Source organism: Pseudophryne corroboree, chromosome 6 (assembly GCF_028390025.1).
Source record: "Pseudophryne corroboree isolate aPseCor3 chromosome 6, aPseCor3.hap2, whole genome shotgun sequence".
Taxonomy (NCBI): domain Eukaryota; kingdom Metazoa; phylum Chordata; class Amphibia; order Anura; family Myobatrachidae; genus Pseudophryne; species Pseudophryne corroboree.
This window is the reverse complement of record NC_086449.1, coordinates 481,530,764-481,548,739: the sequence shown is the minus strand read 5'-3', so window position 1 is coordinate 481,548,739 and position 17,976 is coordinate 481,530,764.

The window sequence follows — 17,976 nt, the reverse complement described above, 5'->3', positions numbered from 1 at the left end:
CTCTGCCTGAAAAAAAAACGATACACAGTGTGACACAGTCACATACCATATCTGTGCTCAGCCTCAGTGTGCTGCATCATATGTAATACTGTATATCTGACTGTGCTGAGTGCTCACTGCTCACACAGCTTAATTGTGGGGGAGACTGGGGAGCAGTTATAGCAGGAGTACATATTTTAAGTACAGTGCACACTTTTGCTGCCAGAGTGCCACTGCCAGTGTGACTGACCAGTGACCACTGACCACCAGTATATTGTGATTGTCTGCTGACCACCAGTATATTGTGATTGTCTGCCTGAAAAAGTTAAACACTCGTCGTGTGGTGTTTTTATAAACGCATTCTGCTGACAGTGTCCAGCAGGTCCGTCATTATATAATATATACCTGTCCGGCTGCAGTAGTGATATATATATATTTTATATCTCATTATCATCCAGTCTATATTAGCAGCAGACGCAGTACGGTAGTCCACGGCTGTAGCTACCTCTGTGTCGGCAGTCGCTCGTCCATCCATAATTGTATACCACCTACCCGTGGTGTGTTTTTTTTACTATCTTCTTGATACTAGTAGCTTACTTTAGGAGTCTGCAGTGCTGAGCTGACAGTGTCCAGCAGGTCCGTCATTATATAATATATACCTGTCCGGCTGCAGTAGTGATATATATATATTTTTTATCTCATTATCATCCAGTCTATATTAGCAGCAGACGCAGTACGGTAGTCCACGGCTGTAGCTACCTCTGTGTCGGCAGTCGCTCGTCCATCCATAATTGTATACCACCTACCCGTGGTGTTTTTTTTCTATCTTCTTGATACTAGTAGCTTACTTTAGGAGTCTGCAGTGCTGAGCTGACAGTGTCCAGCAGGTCCGTCATTATATAATATATACCTGTCCGGCTGCAGTAGTGATATATATATATTTTATATCTCATTATCATTCAGTCTATATTAGCAGCAGACGCAGTACGGTAGTCCACGGCTGTAGCTACCTCTGTGTCGGCAGTCGCTCGTCCATCCATAATTGTATACCACCTACCCGTGATGTTTTTTTTTTCTTCTATCTTCTTGATACTAGTAGCTTACTTTAGGAGTCTGCAGTGCTGAGCTGACAGTGTCCAGCAGGTCCGTCATTATATAATATATACCTGTCCGGCTGCAGTAGTGATATATATATATTTTATATCTCATTATCATCCAGTCTATATTAGCAGCAGACGCAGTACGGTAGTCCACGGCTGTAGCTACCTCTGTGTCGGCAGTCGCTCGTCATCCATAAGTATACTAGTATCCATCCATCTCCATTGTTTACCTGAGGTGCCTATTAGTTGTGCCTATTAAAATATGGAGAACAAAAATGCCGCGTGCCGAAGACTGGAGCACCACCAAACATTCCTGAACCTGCCCTGCCATCATCTGAAGCAAGAGGTGGTAACGAGGTGGAATTCAACCCTCTAAATGCTTCAGAGAATGGAGGAGCAGCAAAAGGCCATTCAAGCCTATACATCTGCCTACGATATAGGCAAAGGAGGGGGAATGCACCTGACTCAAGTGCAGTGGAGAATGATTTCAACGTTGATTTCAACGTTGTGCAAGGTTCTGCAACCCTTTGAACTTGCCACACGTGAAGTCAGTTCAGACACTGCCAGCCTGAGTCAGGTCATTCCCCTCATCAGGCTTTTGCAGAAGAAGCTGGAGACATTGAAGGAGGAGCTAAAACAGAGCGATTCTGCTAGGCATGTGGGACTTGTGGATGGAGTCCTTAATTCGCTTAACCAGGATTCACAGGTGGTCAATCTGTTGAAATCAGAGCACTACATTTTGGCCACCGTGCTCGATCCTAGATTTAAAACCTACGTTGTATCTCTCTTTCCGGCAGACACAAGTCTGCAGAGGTTCAAAGACCTGCTGGTGAGAAAATTGTCAAGTCAAGCGGAACGTGACCCGTCAACATCTCCTCCTTCACATTCTTCCGCAACTGGGGGTACGAGGAAAAGGCTAAGAATTCCGAGCCCACCCGCTGGCGGTGATGCAGGGCAATCTGGAGCGAGTGCTGACATCTGGTCCGGACTGAAGGACCTGCCAACGATTACTGACATGTCGTCTACTGTCACTGCATATGATTCTCTCACCATTGAAAGAATGGTGGAGGATTATATGAGTGACCGCATCCAAGTAGACACGTCAGACAGTCTGTACGTATACTGGCAGGAAAAAGAGGCAATTTGGAGGCCCTTGCACAAACTGGCTTTATTCTACCTAAGTTGCCCTCCCTCCAGTGTGTACTCCGAAAGAGTGTTTAGTGCAGCCGCTCACCTTGTCAGCAATCGGCGTACGAGGTTACTTCCAGAAAATGTGGAGAAGATGATGTTCATCAAAATGAATTATAATCAATTCCTCCGTGGAGACATTCACCAGCAGCAATTGCCTCCAGAAAGTACACAGGGACCTGAGATGGCGGATTCCAGTGGGGACGAATTAATAATCTGTTAGTAGGGGGATGTACACAGTGAAAGGAGCGAGGAATCGGAGGATGATAATGAGGTGGACATCTTGCCTCTTTAGAGCCAGTTTGTGCAAGGAGAGATTGATTGCTTCTTTTTTTGGTGGGGGCCCAAACCAACCAGTCATTTCAGTCACAGTCGTGTGGCAGACCCTGTCGCTGAAATGATGGGTTCGTTAAAGTGTGCATGTCCTGTTTATACAACATAAGGGTGGGTGGGAGGGCCCAAGGACAATTCCATCTTGCACCTCTTTTTTCTTTTATTTTTCTTTGCATCATGTGCTGTTTGGGGACAATTTTTTTGAAGTGCCATCCTGCCTGACACTGCAGTGCCACTCCTAGATGGGCCAGGTGTTTGTGTCGGCCACTTGTGTCGCTTAGCTTAGTCACACAGCGACCTTGGTGCGCCTCTTTTTTTCTTTGCATCATGTGCTGTTTGGGGACAATTTTTTTGAAGTGCCATCCTGCCTGACACTGCAGTGCCACTCCTAGATGGGCCAGGTGTTTGTGTCGGCCACTTGGGTCGCTTAGCTTAGCCATCCAGCGACATCGGTGCAAATTTTAGGACTAAAAATAATATTGTGAGGTGTGAAATGTTCAGAATAGACTGAAAATGAGTGGAAATTATGGTTATTGAGGTTAATAATACTATGGGATCAAAATGACCCCCAAATTCTATGATTTAAGCTGTTTTTGAGGGTTTTTTGTAAAAAAAAAACGAATCCAAAACACACCTGAATCCGACAAAAAATTTTCAGGGAGGTTTTGCCAAAACGCGTCCGAATCCAAAACACGGCCGCGGAACCGAATCCAAAACCAAAACACAAAACCCGAAAAAATGTCCGGTGCACATCACTAGATTATACGGCAGTACCACTGGACATATACGGCAGTACCACTGGACTGGACATATATGACAGTACCACTGGACATATATGGCAGTACCTCTGGACTAGACATATACGGCAGTACCACTGGACTTGGGGTGTCCTGCCCCCTGGACCTGAACCCCTGTAGTTAGTGTTTGGGACTTACCCAATGAGAGGCTACCTTGGTGCGGTGGGTAAGCTCATAGCCCAGTCCAATATTATGTTAAATGCATCTAGTGATTACAGGTTGAGCTAGTGTGAGATAGTGCACCTGCATCTTTTTCCCTCTGTATATTGTGTTAAGTCTCAAGCAGAGTAGCACCTCATTAGCTAATTATGGTGTGCAAACTAGGCCCCCCATTCCTTTGCAAGTTATTCTATGTATTCATACATATATCTGTAAGCATGAGACACTTCTGCTAGTTTAGTACCCTGCCCCACCCCTCACTAATTTTAAATAGAGGGCCCAGCACTCCGGCTTACATATGTGGAATGAGCACACTGAGGTAAGACTCCTTCATTTGTTTAATATGGCAGTCAATATTGGGGGGATTCTCTGGGGCACAGGGCTTCCTGGACCTGCCATGGCTGGACACCCTCGGGGCATCACAATCTAACACTTATTTTAATACACTATGGCACTTATAGTTTGTTTTATATATGTGTAACACTTTCACACCTTTCTTTTTCACTCTTCACATTATCCACACATGCAACAGTAACTGCTCTGGGTATTACAGGTTGAGCTAGTGTGAGATAGTGCACCTGCACCTTTTTCCCTCTGTATCTTATACGGCAGTACCACTGGAAATATACAGCATTATCACTGGACTGGATTTATACGGCAGTACCTCTGGACATATATGGCAGTATCACTGGACTTTATTTATATGCCATCACCAATGGATTTATACGGCAGTACCACTGGACATATATGGCAGTATCACTGGATTCATATGACAGTACCACTGGACATATACGGCAGTATCACTTGACTGGATTTATACGGCAGTACCACTGGACATATACGGCAGTACCACTGGACATATACGGCAGTATCACTGGAATTATATGGCAGTACCACTGGACATATATGGCAGTATCACTGGACTGGATTTATACACCAGTACCACTGGACATATACAGCAGTATCACTGGAATTATATGGCAGTACCACTGGACATATATGGCAGTATCACTGGACTGGACATATACGGCAGTACCACAGGACATATACGGAAGTATCAATGGACTGGATTTATGCGCCAGTACCACTGGATTTATATGGCAGTACCACTGGACATGTACGGTGGTATCACTGGACATATACAGCAGCACAGGGATATCACCACTGGACTGATGCAGGATAACACAGCACCACTGCAGCAGCACTGGACATATGGCAGCAGAGGACACCACCACTGTGACTAGACTGGTGCAGCACAAGACACCACAACTGAACTGATGCAGCATAACACAGCACCACTGGACTGGATTTATTCAGCAGCACTGGACATATGTCAACAGAGGACACCACCACTGTGACTGGACTGTTGCAGCACAAGACACTACTACTGAACTGATGCAGGACACTGAGGATGGAGACACGTCCTCTCTTCACACTCTCCAATGCCGGAGTGAAAATGGCGGCAACGCGCTGCTCCTTATATGGAATCCAAACCCTGTGAGAATCCAACAGCAGGATGATGATGTTTTGCCTCATTCTGGTTTCCGAGTAAGGCAGGAAAACCCGAGCCTGAGTCAGATCCGGGCTCGGGTAGTGAAGTCCAGTAGGGTTCGGTTCTCAGGGAACTGAACCCACTCATCTCTACTGTAAAGCCTTTCAGGTTTTGCTCAGTGTCTGCCTGTTGTAAAAGCAATGCAAATGCTCAGCTTAGCATCACCTATGTGTATTGCTCATTAGCTTGATGCTGGCAGCCACTCTTAAAAACAGGATCATTGATCAGTACTAGGAGCTGAAACGAGGAAGGAGGGGTGGGGGGGGGGGGGGTATGGGGGGTAAATTGTACTCTCCTTCTCCAAAAACATTAATATACTCTAAAACAACTTGAAAATTCCCCCTGATAATAATATACCCCAATAAAATTAAGACACCTCCATCACATTTAATATTAATATACAACCTCCAGATGAAAACTAATATTAATCCTCACCACCCCCAGATTGCATTTATACACCCTATTACTGTACCCGTATGCATTTGTTTACCTCACTGTGAAGAAGACTCTGTTTTTACAGCACACTGGAGCTCCAGTGGAGAAGGGGAGAGATGTCACTTAGAGACACAGATATGCTGGCAGGGGTGAGGAGAGAAAGAGACAGGTACTAGGGATGGGACTTGATAAGGAGAATTACAGGTATAGGGTAGAGGAAAGAAAGGTGCAGAAACAGAAGGAGGAGAAAAAGGGCAGATGCAAGAGGAGCAATGGAAGAGACAGCCTCACTACATTGACCAGTCCAGATCATTACTACAGTTAAGTGACTGGCTGGGTGACCTAGGGGAGGGGTTAATGCCGCCACCATAGCTTAAAGCTCCCCCCCAAGCTTACAGTTAGCCATGCCTGTAACACCAGATTCCCCCCCCCCCCCTCAGAGTTACAGTGCAGCCCAACGACCCCCTCTACCTGCTGTATGTCTAAAAGGGACTCTGCCTGCCATAATGTGTACAATGGACTCTTCCTGCTGTATTGAGTAAAAGGGGGCTCTACTTGTCGTAATGTGTAAAAGGGGACTCTACCCGGTGTAATGTGTGATAGGGGCTCTACCTTGAGTAATGTGTAAAATGTGGCTCTACCTAACGTAATGTGTCACAAGGGCTCTACCTGGCGTAATGTGTGTAAGTGGCGCTACTGTGCAGCGTAATTTGAATAATGAAGACTGCTGTATAGCGTAACATAAATTGGTATTATTTTGTGGCCACTCCCCATTCCCATGAAGTCACAGCCCCAAATTTTTATCACTGGCCCTATGTTATATATTTGGGGGAGGCAGCGATGCTATTCCTTGCACAAAGCGCTAAAATGTCTAGTTAAAGAGGGAGCTTCCCTTTTTGAAATGTAGGTGCCCTTGAACTTATGGAGACCTATTTGGGGAAGATATTTCCTCACTAGGTGCTTCATCGCGCCCTACGGGCGCTCTTCACACCGTCGGAAGGGGCTACACCCCCTTAACCCCTGCACGCCTTTCTGGGGTTCAATATATGGAGTATTACCTGCATTCCTAGTTTTGTTAGTGTTTGAATATTGCACAATGATAGGGCGTCCGATGGTGAAGGGGGCGTAGTCCCTTGCAACAGGAAGGAGTTTGGGGAGTGGGGACCGCGGATGGGGGAGGGGGTATGAAGGCGCTGTGGGTGGGGTAGGAGCAGGGGTGTCGCAGGTGGGGGATGGCAGCTGCAGGGTTGTTGCGGATGGAGGAGGGGTTCCGAAGGCGCTGCAGATGGGGAAGGGGTGGGTGCGGGTGTGCAGTGGATGGGGGAGGTCCAGGGGGCGCGGTGGGTGGGGGAGGGGTGGATGCGGGGGTAACGTGGGTGGGGGAGTGGTGGGTGCGGTGCTGTTGCGAATGGTGTAGGCGATGCGGATTGGGAAGGACCTGCTGCGTGGGTGGGGTAGGGGATCCAAAGGTGCAGCGGGCGGGGGAGAGCCAGATGCGGGGTGTGGCGGATGGGGGAGGGGCTGCTGTAGATGGGGGAGGGGTTTGGAAGACACTGCGGGTGTGGTAGGGGGTCCGAAGGCGCAGTGGGTGGGGGTGCCACGGGTGGTGGAGGGGCAGGTGCGGGGGTTTGCGGGGGATGGGGAGGGGTCCAGGGGCGCTGCAGGTGGTGGAGGGGCAGATATCAGTGCACATAGTCTCTGTGGTAGTTAGTGAGGGTTGGTGATGGTGTGAGAGGGGTGAAGGCCAGTACACAGACAGGCAGTTAGAGAGCAGGATGAGGGTGACAGGGCATAGGGAGTACTTAGCAGATATAGGGGTGGGCTACAGGTGTGATGTCACAGTGTGTGTACCTTTGCTCTCATGTGTGAGGTATGTGAGGTATATGTGAGGTATGTGTGAGGTATGTGTGAGGTAAGGATGTGCGGGTCGTGGTGGCCACTAACCTCCAGGCTGCTGCTGTGAGATGGTGACTGCAGAGGGAGGGAGCTCAGACCCAGCAGCAATGGGTCGTGGTCAGCATTCCTTCCTGGCCCCGTTCCGCCGCACACTGTCCGCCCCGTCTGACGGGCGTCATTCCTCCATCCTGCATGGCAGCATCAGCTGCTGTGATCGCGGAGCATAGGTAAGCGTCCGGAGCCCTGTGGGCGGGCAGGCATGGTGTTTCCCTGGAGAGGTGCGGCGCGCGTCCTTAGGCTGCAGACGGAGGGAGCTCCGGCCCAGCAGCAATGTTGATTAGTGCGTGTCCCGTCCTGGCGCTGTCCCGCTGCACATGCTCCGCACCGTTTGCCGCTGAGCATGGCAGCCCTTGTCTGTATGCTGCAGATGCTGATCTAGCGGTGATTGAGCTAGCGCCCTCTCCCTGGGGTGTGGGTGTCAGGCGGCAGGTATGGTGTGTAGGTGGGAGAGGAGCTGCGGGCGGCGACTCGCTGCCTGCAAGTACCCTCCATATCAGCGCTGTTCCCCTCCCTGCAGATAGTGTCAGTGGCCGTGGTGTACTTTTGCTACTGGTGGCCAGGGCCGGTGCTAGGGTGTTCGGCGCCCCCCTGCAAACTATGAATTTTGCGCCCTCCCATATTCCTTTGTTGTGCATCGGGAAAAGTGGTGTGGTCTCACAACTAAGGGGCATGGCCACACAATAGTACCCCCATTTAAAATTACGCCACAATGTAGCACAATCTTATTCATCTTATACGTAATGCCCCACCCGTAGTAGTAGCGTCCTTATACGTAATGCCCCACCCGTAGTAGTAGCGTCCATATACGTAATGCCCCCCCAATAGTAGTAGTGTCCTTATACATATTGCCCCCCCAGTAGTAGTAGCAGTTATATGCAATGCTCCCCAACAGTAATAGTAGCGTCCTTATACATAATGCCCCCCCAGTAGTAGTAGCATCCTTATACATAATGCCCCCCCAGTAGTAGTAGCATCCTTATACATAATGCCCCCCCAGTAGTAGTAGCGTCCTAATACATAATGCCCCCCAATAGTAGTAGTGTCCTTATACATAATGCCCCCCCAGTAGTAGTAGCAGTTATATTTAATGCCCCACAACAGTAATAGTAGCATCCTTATACGTAATGCCGCACCCGTAGTAGTAGCGTCCTTATACGTAATGCCCCCCAGTAGTAGTAGCAGTTATATGTAATGCCCCCCAACAGTAATAGTAGCGTCCTTATACGTAATGCCACCCCTGTAGTAGTAGCATCCTTATACATAATGTGCCCCCAGTAATAGTACCGTCCTTATACATAATGCCCCCCCAGTAGTAGTAGCATCCTTACATGTAATGCCCTCCCAGTAGTAGTAGCACCGTCCTTATATATAATGCCCCCCAGAAGTAATAGAGTCCTTATACATAATGCCCCCCCCGTAGTAGCGTCCTTATATGTAATGCCCCCCAGTATTAGTAGCCTCCTTATACGTAATGCCCCCCCTATAGTAGTAGCGTCCTTATACGTAATGTCCCACTATAGTAGTAGCGTCCTTATACGTAATGCCCCCCAATAGTAGTAGCGTCCTTATACGTAATGCCCCCCCTATAGTAGTAGCGTCCTTATACGTAATGCCCCCCCATAGTAGTAGCGTCCTTATACGTAATGCCCCCCCTATAGTAGTAGCGTGCTTATACGTAATGCCCCCCCTATAGTAGTAGCGTCCTTATACGTAATGCCCCCCCTATATTAGTAGCGTCCTTGCATGTAATGGCCCCCTCAGCAGTGGCGTCCATAAAGTGCGCACACACAGACATACCTCACACACACACAATTCACACATATATACAAACACACACACCCCACCATATACACACACACACACACACACACACTATATATACACACACAACACACACTATACACACACACACACACACACACACACACACACACTATATACACACACGCACACACATTTCTCTCTCACCCTCCACTTACAGAGTCTGGCTGGCCGTCACTGCAATGCTGATTCCACCACTGTTCAGCTGTCTGGTCCCGTGTAGCTCCGCCCCTCTATTCCGTGTAGCTCCTCCCCCTCGTGACGCCGTAGCTCCGCCCCCTTTTCGGGATCCGCACTGCACAGCACACAGCCCGCTGTCACAGGTGATTGGGGGGGGGGGGGGGGGGGGGGGAGGACAGGCACAGCAGCCAGCAGCTAGTGCCATCCTCACCTCCTATACTGTAAGGTAGGGACTTGCACCTGACTGCTGCTGGCACTGGGTATGGGGTAGCTCTCTGCAGCAGATGCAGTTGACTCCGCCCAGCTCTGTGACTCCGCCCAGCGTTACGAGCACAGAGTCACAGATTAAGGCAAATATTAGTGATGAGCGGGTTCGGTTTCTCGGAAACCGAACCCCCCCGAACTTCAGCCTTTTTACACGGGTCCGAGTCAGACTCGGATCTTCCCGCCTTGCTCGGTTAACCCGAGCGCGCCCGAACGTCATCATCCCGCTGTCGGATTCTCGCGAGGCTCGGATTCTATCGCGAGACTCGGATTCTATATAAGGAGCCGCGCGTCGCCGCCATTTTCACACGTGCATTGAGATTGATAGGGAGAGGACGTGGCTGGCGTCCTCTCCGTTTAGACTAGAGTACTAGAGACACTTGATTTACTAATTTTGGGGAGCATATTAGGAGTACTACTTGCTGATAGTGTGACCAGTGACCACCAGTTTAATTAATCCGTTCTCTGCCTGAAAAAAAAACGATACACAGTGTGACACAGTCACATACCATATCTGTGCTCAGCCTCAGTGTGCTGCATCATATGTAATACTGTATATCTGACTGTGCTGAGTGCTCACTGCTCACACAGCTTAATTGTGGGGGAGACTGGGGAGCAGTTATAGCAGGAGTACATATTTTAAGTACAGTGCACACTTTTGCTGCCAGAGTGCCACTGCCAGTGTGACTGACCAGTGACCACTGACCACCAGTATATTGTGATTGTCTGCTGACCACCAGTATATTGTGATTGTCTGCCTGAAAAAGTTAAACACTCGTCGTGTGGTGTTTTTATAAACGCATTCTGCTGACAGTGTCCAGCAGGTCCGTCATTATATAATATATACCTGTCCGGCTGCAGTAGTGATATATATATATATTTTATATCTCATTATCATCCAGTCTATATTAGCAGCAGACGCAGTACGGTAGTCCACGGCTCTAGCTACCTCTGTGTCGGCAGTCGCTCGTCCATCCATAATTGTATACCACCTACCCGTGGTGTGTTTTTTTTACTATCTTCTTGATACTAGTAGCTTACTTTAGGAGTCTGCAGTGCTGAGCTGACAGTGTCCAGCAGGTCCGTCATTATATAATATATACCTGTCCGGCTGCAGTAGTGATATATATATATTTTTTATCTCATTATCATCCAGTCTATATTAGCAGCAGACGCAGTACGGTAGTCCACGGCTGTAGCTACCTCTGTGTCGGCAGTCGCTCGTCCATCCATAATTGTATACCACCTACCCGTGGTGTTTTTTTTCTATCTTCTTGATACTAGTAGCTTACTTTAGGAGTCTGCAGTGCTGAGCTGACAGTGTCCAGCAGGTCCGTCATTATATAATATATACCTGTCCGGCTGCAGTAGTGATATATATATATTTTATATCTCATTATCATTCAGTCTATATTAGCAGCAGACGCAGTACGGTAGTCCACGGCTGTAGCTACCTCTGTGTCGGCAGTCGCTCGTCCATCCATAATTGTATACCACCTACCCGTGATGTTTTTTTTTTCTTCTATCTTCTTGATACTAGTAGCTTACTTTAGGAGTCTGCAGTGCTGAGCTGACAGTGTCCAGCAGGTCCGTCATTATATAATATATACCTGTCCGGCTGCAGTAGTGATATATATATATTTTATATCTCATTATCATCCAGTCTATATTAGCAGCAGACGCAGTACGGTAGTCCACGGCTGTAGCTACCTCTGTGTCGGCAGTCGCTCGTCATCCATAAGTATACTAGTATCCATCCATCTCCATTGTTTACCTGAGGTGCCTATTAGTTGTGCCTATTAAAATATGGAGAACAAAAATGTTGAGGTTCCAAAAATAGGGAAAGATCAAGATCCACTTCCACCTCGTGCTGAAGCTGCTGCCACTAGTAATGGCCGAGACGATGAAATGCCATCAACGTCGTCTGCCAAGGCCGATGCCCAATGTCATAGTACAGAGCATGTAAAATCCAAAACACCAAATATCAGTAAAAAAAGGACTCAAAAATCTAAAATAAAGGATAATAAATCTAAATAGAGGAGAAGCGTAAACTTGCCAATATGCCATTTACCACACGGAGTGGCAAGGAACGGCTGAGGCCCTGGCCCATGTTCATGGCTAGTGGTTCAGCTTCACATGAGGATGGAAGCACTCAGCCTCTCGCTAGAAAAATGAAAAGACTCAAGCTGGCAAAAGCACAGCAAAGAACTGTGCGTTCTTCGAAATCCCAAATCCACAAGGAGAGTCCAATTGTGTCGGTTGCGATGCCTGACCTTCCCAACACTGGACGTGAAGAGCATGCGCCTTCCACCATTTGCACGCCCCCTGCAAGTGCTGGAAGGAGCACCCGCAGTCCAGTTCCTGATAGTCAGATTGAAGATGTCAGTGTTGAAGTACACCAGGATGAGGAGGATATGGGTGTTGCTGGCGCTGGGGAGGAAATTGACAAGGAGGATTCTGATGGTGAGGTGGTTTGTTTAAGTCAGGCACCCGGGGAGACACCTGTTGTCCGTGGGAGGAATATGGCCATTGACATGCCTGGTGAAAATACCAAAAAAATCAGCTCTTCGGTGTGGAAGTATTTCAACAGAAATGCGGACAACATTTGTCAAGCCGTGTGTTGCCTTTGTCAAGCTGTAATAAGTAGGGGTAAGGACGTTAACCACCTCGGAACATCCTCCCTTATACGTCACCTGCAGCGCATTCATCATAAGTCAGTGACAAGTTCAAAAACTTTGGGCGACAGCGGAAGCAGTCCACTGACCAGTAAATCCCTTCCTCTTGTAACCAAGCTCACGCAAACCACCCCACCAACTCCCTCAGTGTCAATTTCCTCCTTCCCCAGGAATGCCAAAAGTCCTGCAGGCCATGTCACTGGCAATTCTGACGAGTCCTCTCCTGCCTGGGATTCCTCCGATGCATCCTTGCATGTAACGCCTACTGCTGCTGGCGCTGCTGTTGTTGCTGCTGGGAGTCGATGGTCATCCCAGAGGGGAAGCCGTAAGACCACTTTTACTACTTCCACCAAGCAATTGACTGTCCAACAGTCCTTTGCGAGGAAGATGAAATATCACAGCAGTCATCCTGCTGCAAAGCGGATAACTGAGGCCTTGGCATCCTGGGCGGTGAGAAACGTGTTTCCGGTATCCATCATTACTGCAGAGCCAACTAGAGACTTGTTGGAGGTACTGTGTCCCCGGTACCAAATACCATCTAGGTTCCATTTCTCTAGGCAGGCGTTACAGAAAATGTACACAGACCTCAGAAAAAGACTCACCAGTGTCCTAAAAAATGCAGTTGTACCCAATGTCCACTTAACCACGGACATGTGGACAAGTGGAGCAGGGCAGGCTCAGGACTATATGACTGTGACAGCCCACTGGGTAGATGTATGGACTCCTGCCGCAAGAACAGCAGCGGCGGCACCAGTAGCAGCATCTCGCAAACGCCAACTCTTTCCTAGGCAGGCTACGCTTTGTATCACCGCTTTCCAGAATACGCACACAGCTGAAAACCTCTTACGGCAACTGAGGAAGATCATCGCGGAATGGCTTACCCCAATTGGACTCTCCTGTGGATTTGTGGCATCGGACAACGCCAGCAATATTGTGTGTGCATTAAATCTGGGCAAATTCCAGCACGTCCCATGTTTTGCACATACCTTGAATTTGGTGGTGCAGAATTTTTAAAAAAACGACAGGGGCGTGCAAGAGATGCTGTCGGTGGCCAGAAGAATTGCGGGACACTTTCGGCGTACAGGCACCACGTACCGAAGACTGGAGCACCACCAAAAACGCCTGAACCTGCCCTGCCATCATCTGAAGCAAGAAGTGGTAACGAGGTGGAATTCAACCCTCTATATGCTTCAGAGGTTGGAGGAGAAGCAAAAGGCCATTCAAGCCCATACAATTGAGCACGATATAGGAGGTGGAATGCACCTGTCTCAAGCGCAGTGGAGAATGATTTCAACGTTGTGCAAGGTTCTGCTGCCCTTTGAACTTGCCACACGTGAAGTCAGTTCAGACACTGCCAGCCTGAGTCAGGTCATTCCCCTCATCAGGCTTTTGCAGAAGAAGCTGGAGACATTGAAGGAGGAGCTAAGACAGAGCGATTCCGCTAGGCATGTGGGACTTGTGGATGGAGCCCTTAATTCGCTTAACAAGGATTCACGGGTGGTCAATCTGTTGAAATCAGAGCACTACATTTTGGCCACCGTGCTCGATCCTAGATTTAAAACCTACCTTGGATCTCTCTTTCCGGCAGACACAAGTCTGCTGGGGTTCAAAGACCTGCTGGTGAGAAAATTGTCAAGTCAAGCGGAACGTGACCCGTCAACAGCTCCTTCTTCACATTCTCCCGCAACTGGGGGTGCGAGGAAAAGGCTAAGAATTCTGAGCCCACCCGCTGGCGGTGATGCAGGGCAGTCTGGAGCGAGTGCTGACATCTGGTCCGGACTGAAGGAACTGCCGATTACTGATGCAGGGCAGTCTGGAGCGACTGCTGATGCAGGGCAGTCTGGAGCGACTGCTGATGCTGACATCTGGTCCGGACTGAAGGACCTGACAACGATTACGGACATGTCGTCTACTGTCACTGCATATGATTCTCTCCCCATTGAAAGAATGGTGGAGGATTATATGAGTGACCGCATCCAAGTAGGCACGTCAGACAGTCCGTACTTATACTGGCAGGAAAAAGAGGCAATTTGGAGGCCCTTGCACAAACTGGCTTTATTCTACCTAAATTGCCTTCCCACAAGTGTGTACTCCGAAAGAGTGTTTAGGGCCGCCGCTCACCTTGTCAGCAATCGGCGTACGAGGTTACATCCAGAAAATGTGGAGAAGATGATGTTCATTAAAATGAATTATAATCAATTCCTCCGTGGAGACATTGACCAGCAGCAATTGCCTCCACAAAGTACACAGGGAGCTGAGATGGTGGCTTCCAGTGGGGACGAATTGATAATCTGTGAGGAGGGGGATGTACACGGTGATATATCGGAGGATGATGATGAGGTGGACATCTTGCCTCTGTAGAGCCAGTTTGTGCAAGGAGAGATTTATTGCTTCTTTTTTGGTGGGGGTCCAAACCAACCCGTCATTTCAGTCACAGTCGTGTGGCAGACCCTGTCACTGAAATGATGGGTTGGTTAAAGTATGCATGTCCTGTTTATACAACATAAGGGTGGGTGGGAGGGCCCAAGGACAATTCCATCTTGCACCTCTTTTTTCTTTAATTTTTCTTTGCGTCATGTGCTGTTTGGGGAGTAGTTTTTTGAAGGGCCAGCCTGCGTGACACTGCAGTGCCACTCCTAGATGGGCCAGGTGTTTGTGTCGGCCACTAGGGTCGCTTAGCTTACTCACACAGCTACCTCATTGCGCCTCTTTTTTTCTTTGCGTCATGTGCTGTTTGGGGAGTAGTTTTTTGAAGGGCCAGCCTGCGTGACACTGCAGTGCCACTCCTAGATGGGCCAGGTGTTTGTGTCGGCCACTAGGGTCGCTTAGCTTACTCACACAGCTACCTCATTGCGCCTCTTTTTTTCTTTGCGTCATGTGCTGTTTGGGGAGTAGTTTTTTGAAGGGCCAGCCTGCGTGACACTGCAGTGCCACTCCTTGATGGGCCAGGTGTTTGTGTCGGCCACTAGGGTCGCTTAGCTTACTCACACAGCTACCTCATTGCGCCTCTTTTTTTCTTTGCGTCATGTGCTGTTTGGGGAGTAGTTTTTTGAAGGGCCAGCCTGCGTGACACTGCAGTGCCACTCCTAGATGGGCCAGGTGTTTGTGTCGGCCACTTGGATCGCTTAGCTTAGCCATCCAGCGACCTCGGTGCAAATTTTAGGACTAAAAATAATATTGTGAGGTGTTCAGAATAGACTGAAAATGAGTGGAAATTATGGTTATTGAGGTTAATAATACTTTGGGATCAAAATGACCCCCAAATTCTATGATTTAAGCTGTTTTTGAGGGTTTTTTGAAAAAAACACCCGAATCCAAAACACACCCGAATCCGACAAAAAGAATTCGGTGAGTTTTTGACAAAACGCGTTCGAACCCAAAACACGGCCGTGGAACCGAACCCAAAACCAAAACACAAATCCCGAAAAATTTCCGGCGCTCATCACTAGCAAATATATAGGAGATTCTTGCTCTCCACTATCTTTCTGCAGTATAAGGGTTAATGTTCTGATGTCAGTACCCAGTATCTGCCTCCCTGGCCATCCATAACTCCACACTGGAAAAACAGAGAATGTTAGTGGGGTGTATTCTTTATTAGGACTCTTTGCTGTAGAAGGTGTATCCAAATGATAAGTTCTACTCATTGTCTACAGAAGCAGGTTGTTCTTTCAGTTGGTATAATAAAAGTATAGACAGTTTTGTTTGTTCTCAGTATGGTACATTTTGGACAAGTGTGGGAAGCACTCTGGCTCATGAGAAATTGCCTAAGAGTAAATTTTATAAATTATGTTAAAAATGACTCCTTAACTTGTTGTCATTACCTTAATTTGTATCATTGTGTTTGCAAAAATTATACCTGGAATTCCAACCTGGCCTAAATAAAAACATTTTAGAAATATTTCCCTGATCTCTAAATTTAGTAAGGGTACCTTTTATAATGGTAGTTTGTTACAGCAGTTTTCAAGATTCTTACCTGGCAACAATGACAACTGCCTGCAATATGTTGCTAGTGGCAACTCTCAGCTTGATGAATTCCAGCAGTACAATGGTGTTAGAGCAGAAAATACTCTAATGTGTCTGCTATAACTGTACAGGGGCAGCATTCTAAGGAACTTTGTTACATTAACAATGACAGTACAAACTGTTTTAAATTATCTAACTAAAACGCATAATAACATATAAACATTACTAGGCAAACATAAATAATGTGCAGTTGTCAGTGCTAAGCAATCAAAGATGCAGATTTTTGAACATGCAAACTTGTAAAAGTAGGACTTTGATGTACTGTAGTTTATGCTAAATCCACTTGTTTTCAGCGCACACGTTTTTTTTTAAAGCAGGATCTTTAGACCAGCAAGTCACACTGCCAAGTCATGAAACTGAATGTGGCAATAAAGATTGAGATGTTTCTGTTTACAGGAAGGATCATTGACGGTTGATTACATTTTACTAAGAAGTTGTCAGAATTGGTTTATGAGATGTGCAACATTTTTGCTGATGTAGAGCAACATCTGCAGGAAAGGGTATAATTCAACTGCAGCAGACAATATTGCATTACAGTCATGACAATTACTGTAGCTGCTGATAGGTTAGGTCAAGTTTACCAGCATAGTTTTATCTGAAGTTTAGGCATTCATTTTATCCATCTCCAGTTATTCAGATATTGCCTTGTTTATCATACTGTTTATCATATTTGTAAAAGTTTTGGGGTCATTGCAGAGCTTGTGGGGCAAAGTTTGCGTGTTTTTGCTCTGCGCATTGTTCGAAACTGCTGAGTTATGCGCATTTCAATTGTATCTCCAGACTGGTGATTATTATAAAAAGAAGGACAGAAAATAGAGAACTTTTCTAACGTATTCCTTTATATAATCTTATTAAAAAAACAGTAAATATTCCACTCACATGTTGATGCCATTTTATACACTTAAAATGATTCCAATTATCCCCATTGGTGAAACAAGTCTCCTATCTGATAAGTAGCTAGTAAGTGCTTTTCAGTTGTTATTATTATTATTATTATTATTATCCTTTATTTATAAGGCACCACAAGGGATCCACATCGTCCAATTACAGAGTACATAAACAAATAAGCAAAACAGGAAAACAGTGATTTACAGTTGAAGACAATATAGGACAAGTACAGAGTACATAAACATAGCTACATCAGCAGACAACACTGAAATAAGTATCAGGGAGGCAGAAAACCGCAGGATTTGGTGCTGTTGAAGATTGTTTAAGTGAGAGAAGGAAAAACACATGAGGGAAGAGGGCCCTGCTTATGAGACCTTATGTTCTAAAGGGAAGGGGCAGACAGACGGTGAGTATGGAACAGAGGGTTAGGTGAAATTAGGCTGGGTTTGGTGAAGAAGTGGGTCTTGAGAGCTCATCTGAAGTTTTGTAGAGAGGAGGAGAGTTTGGGCAGGAGAGGTAGAGAATTCCAGAGAGAGGGAGCAGCATGTGAAAATCTTAGAGGTAGGAGTGGGAGGAAGTAATCAGTAGGTAGGAGAGGTGGCACGCATTAGCAAAGTGAAGAGGAC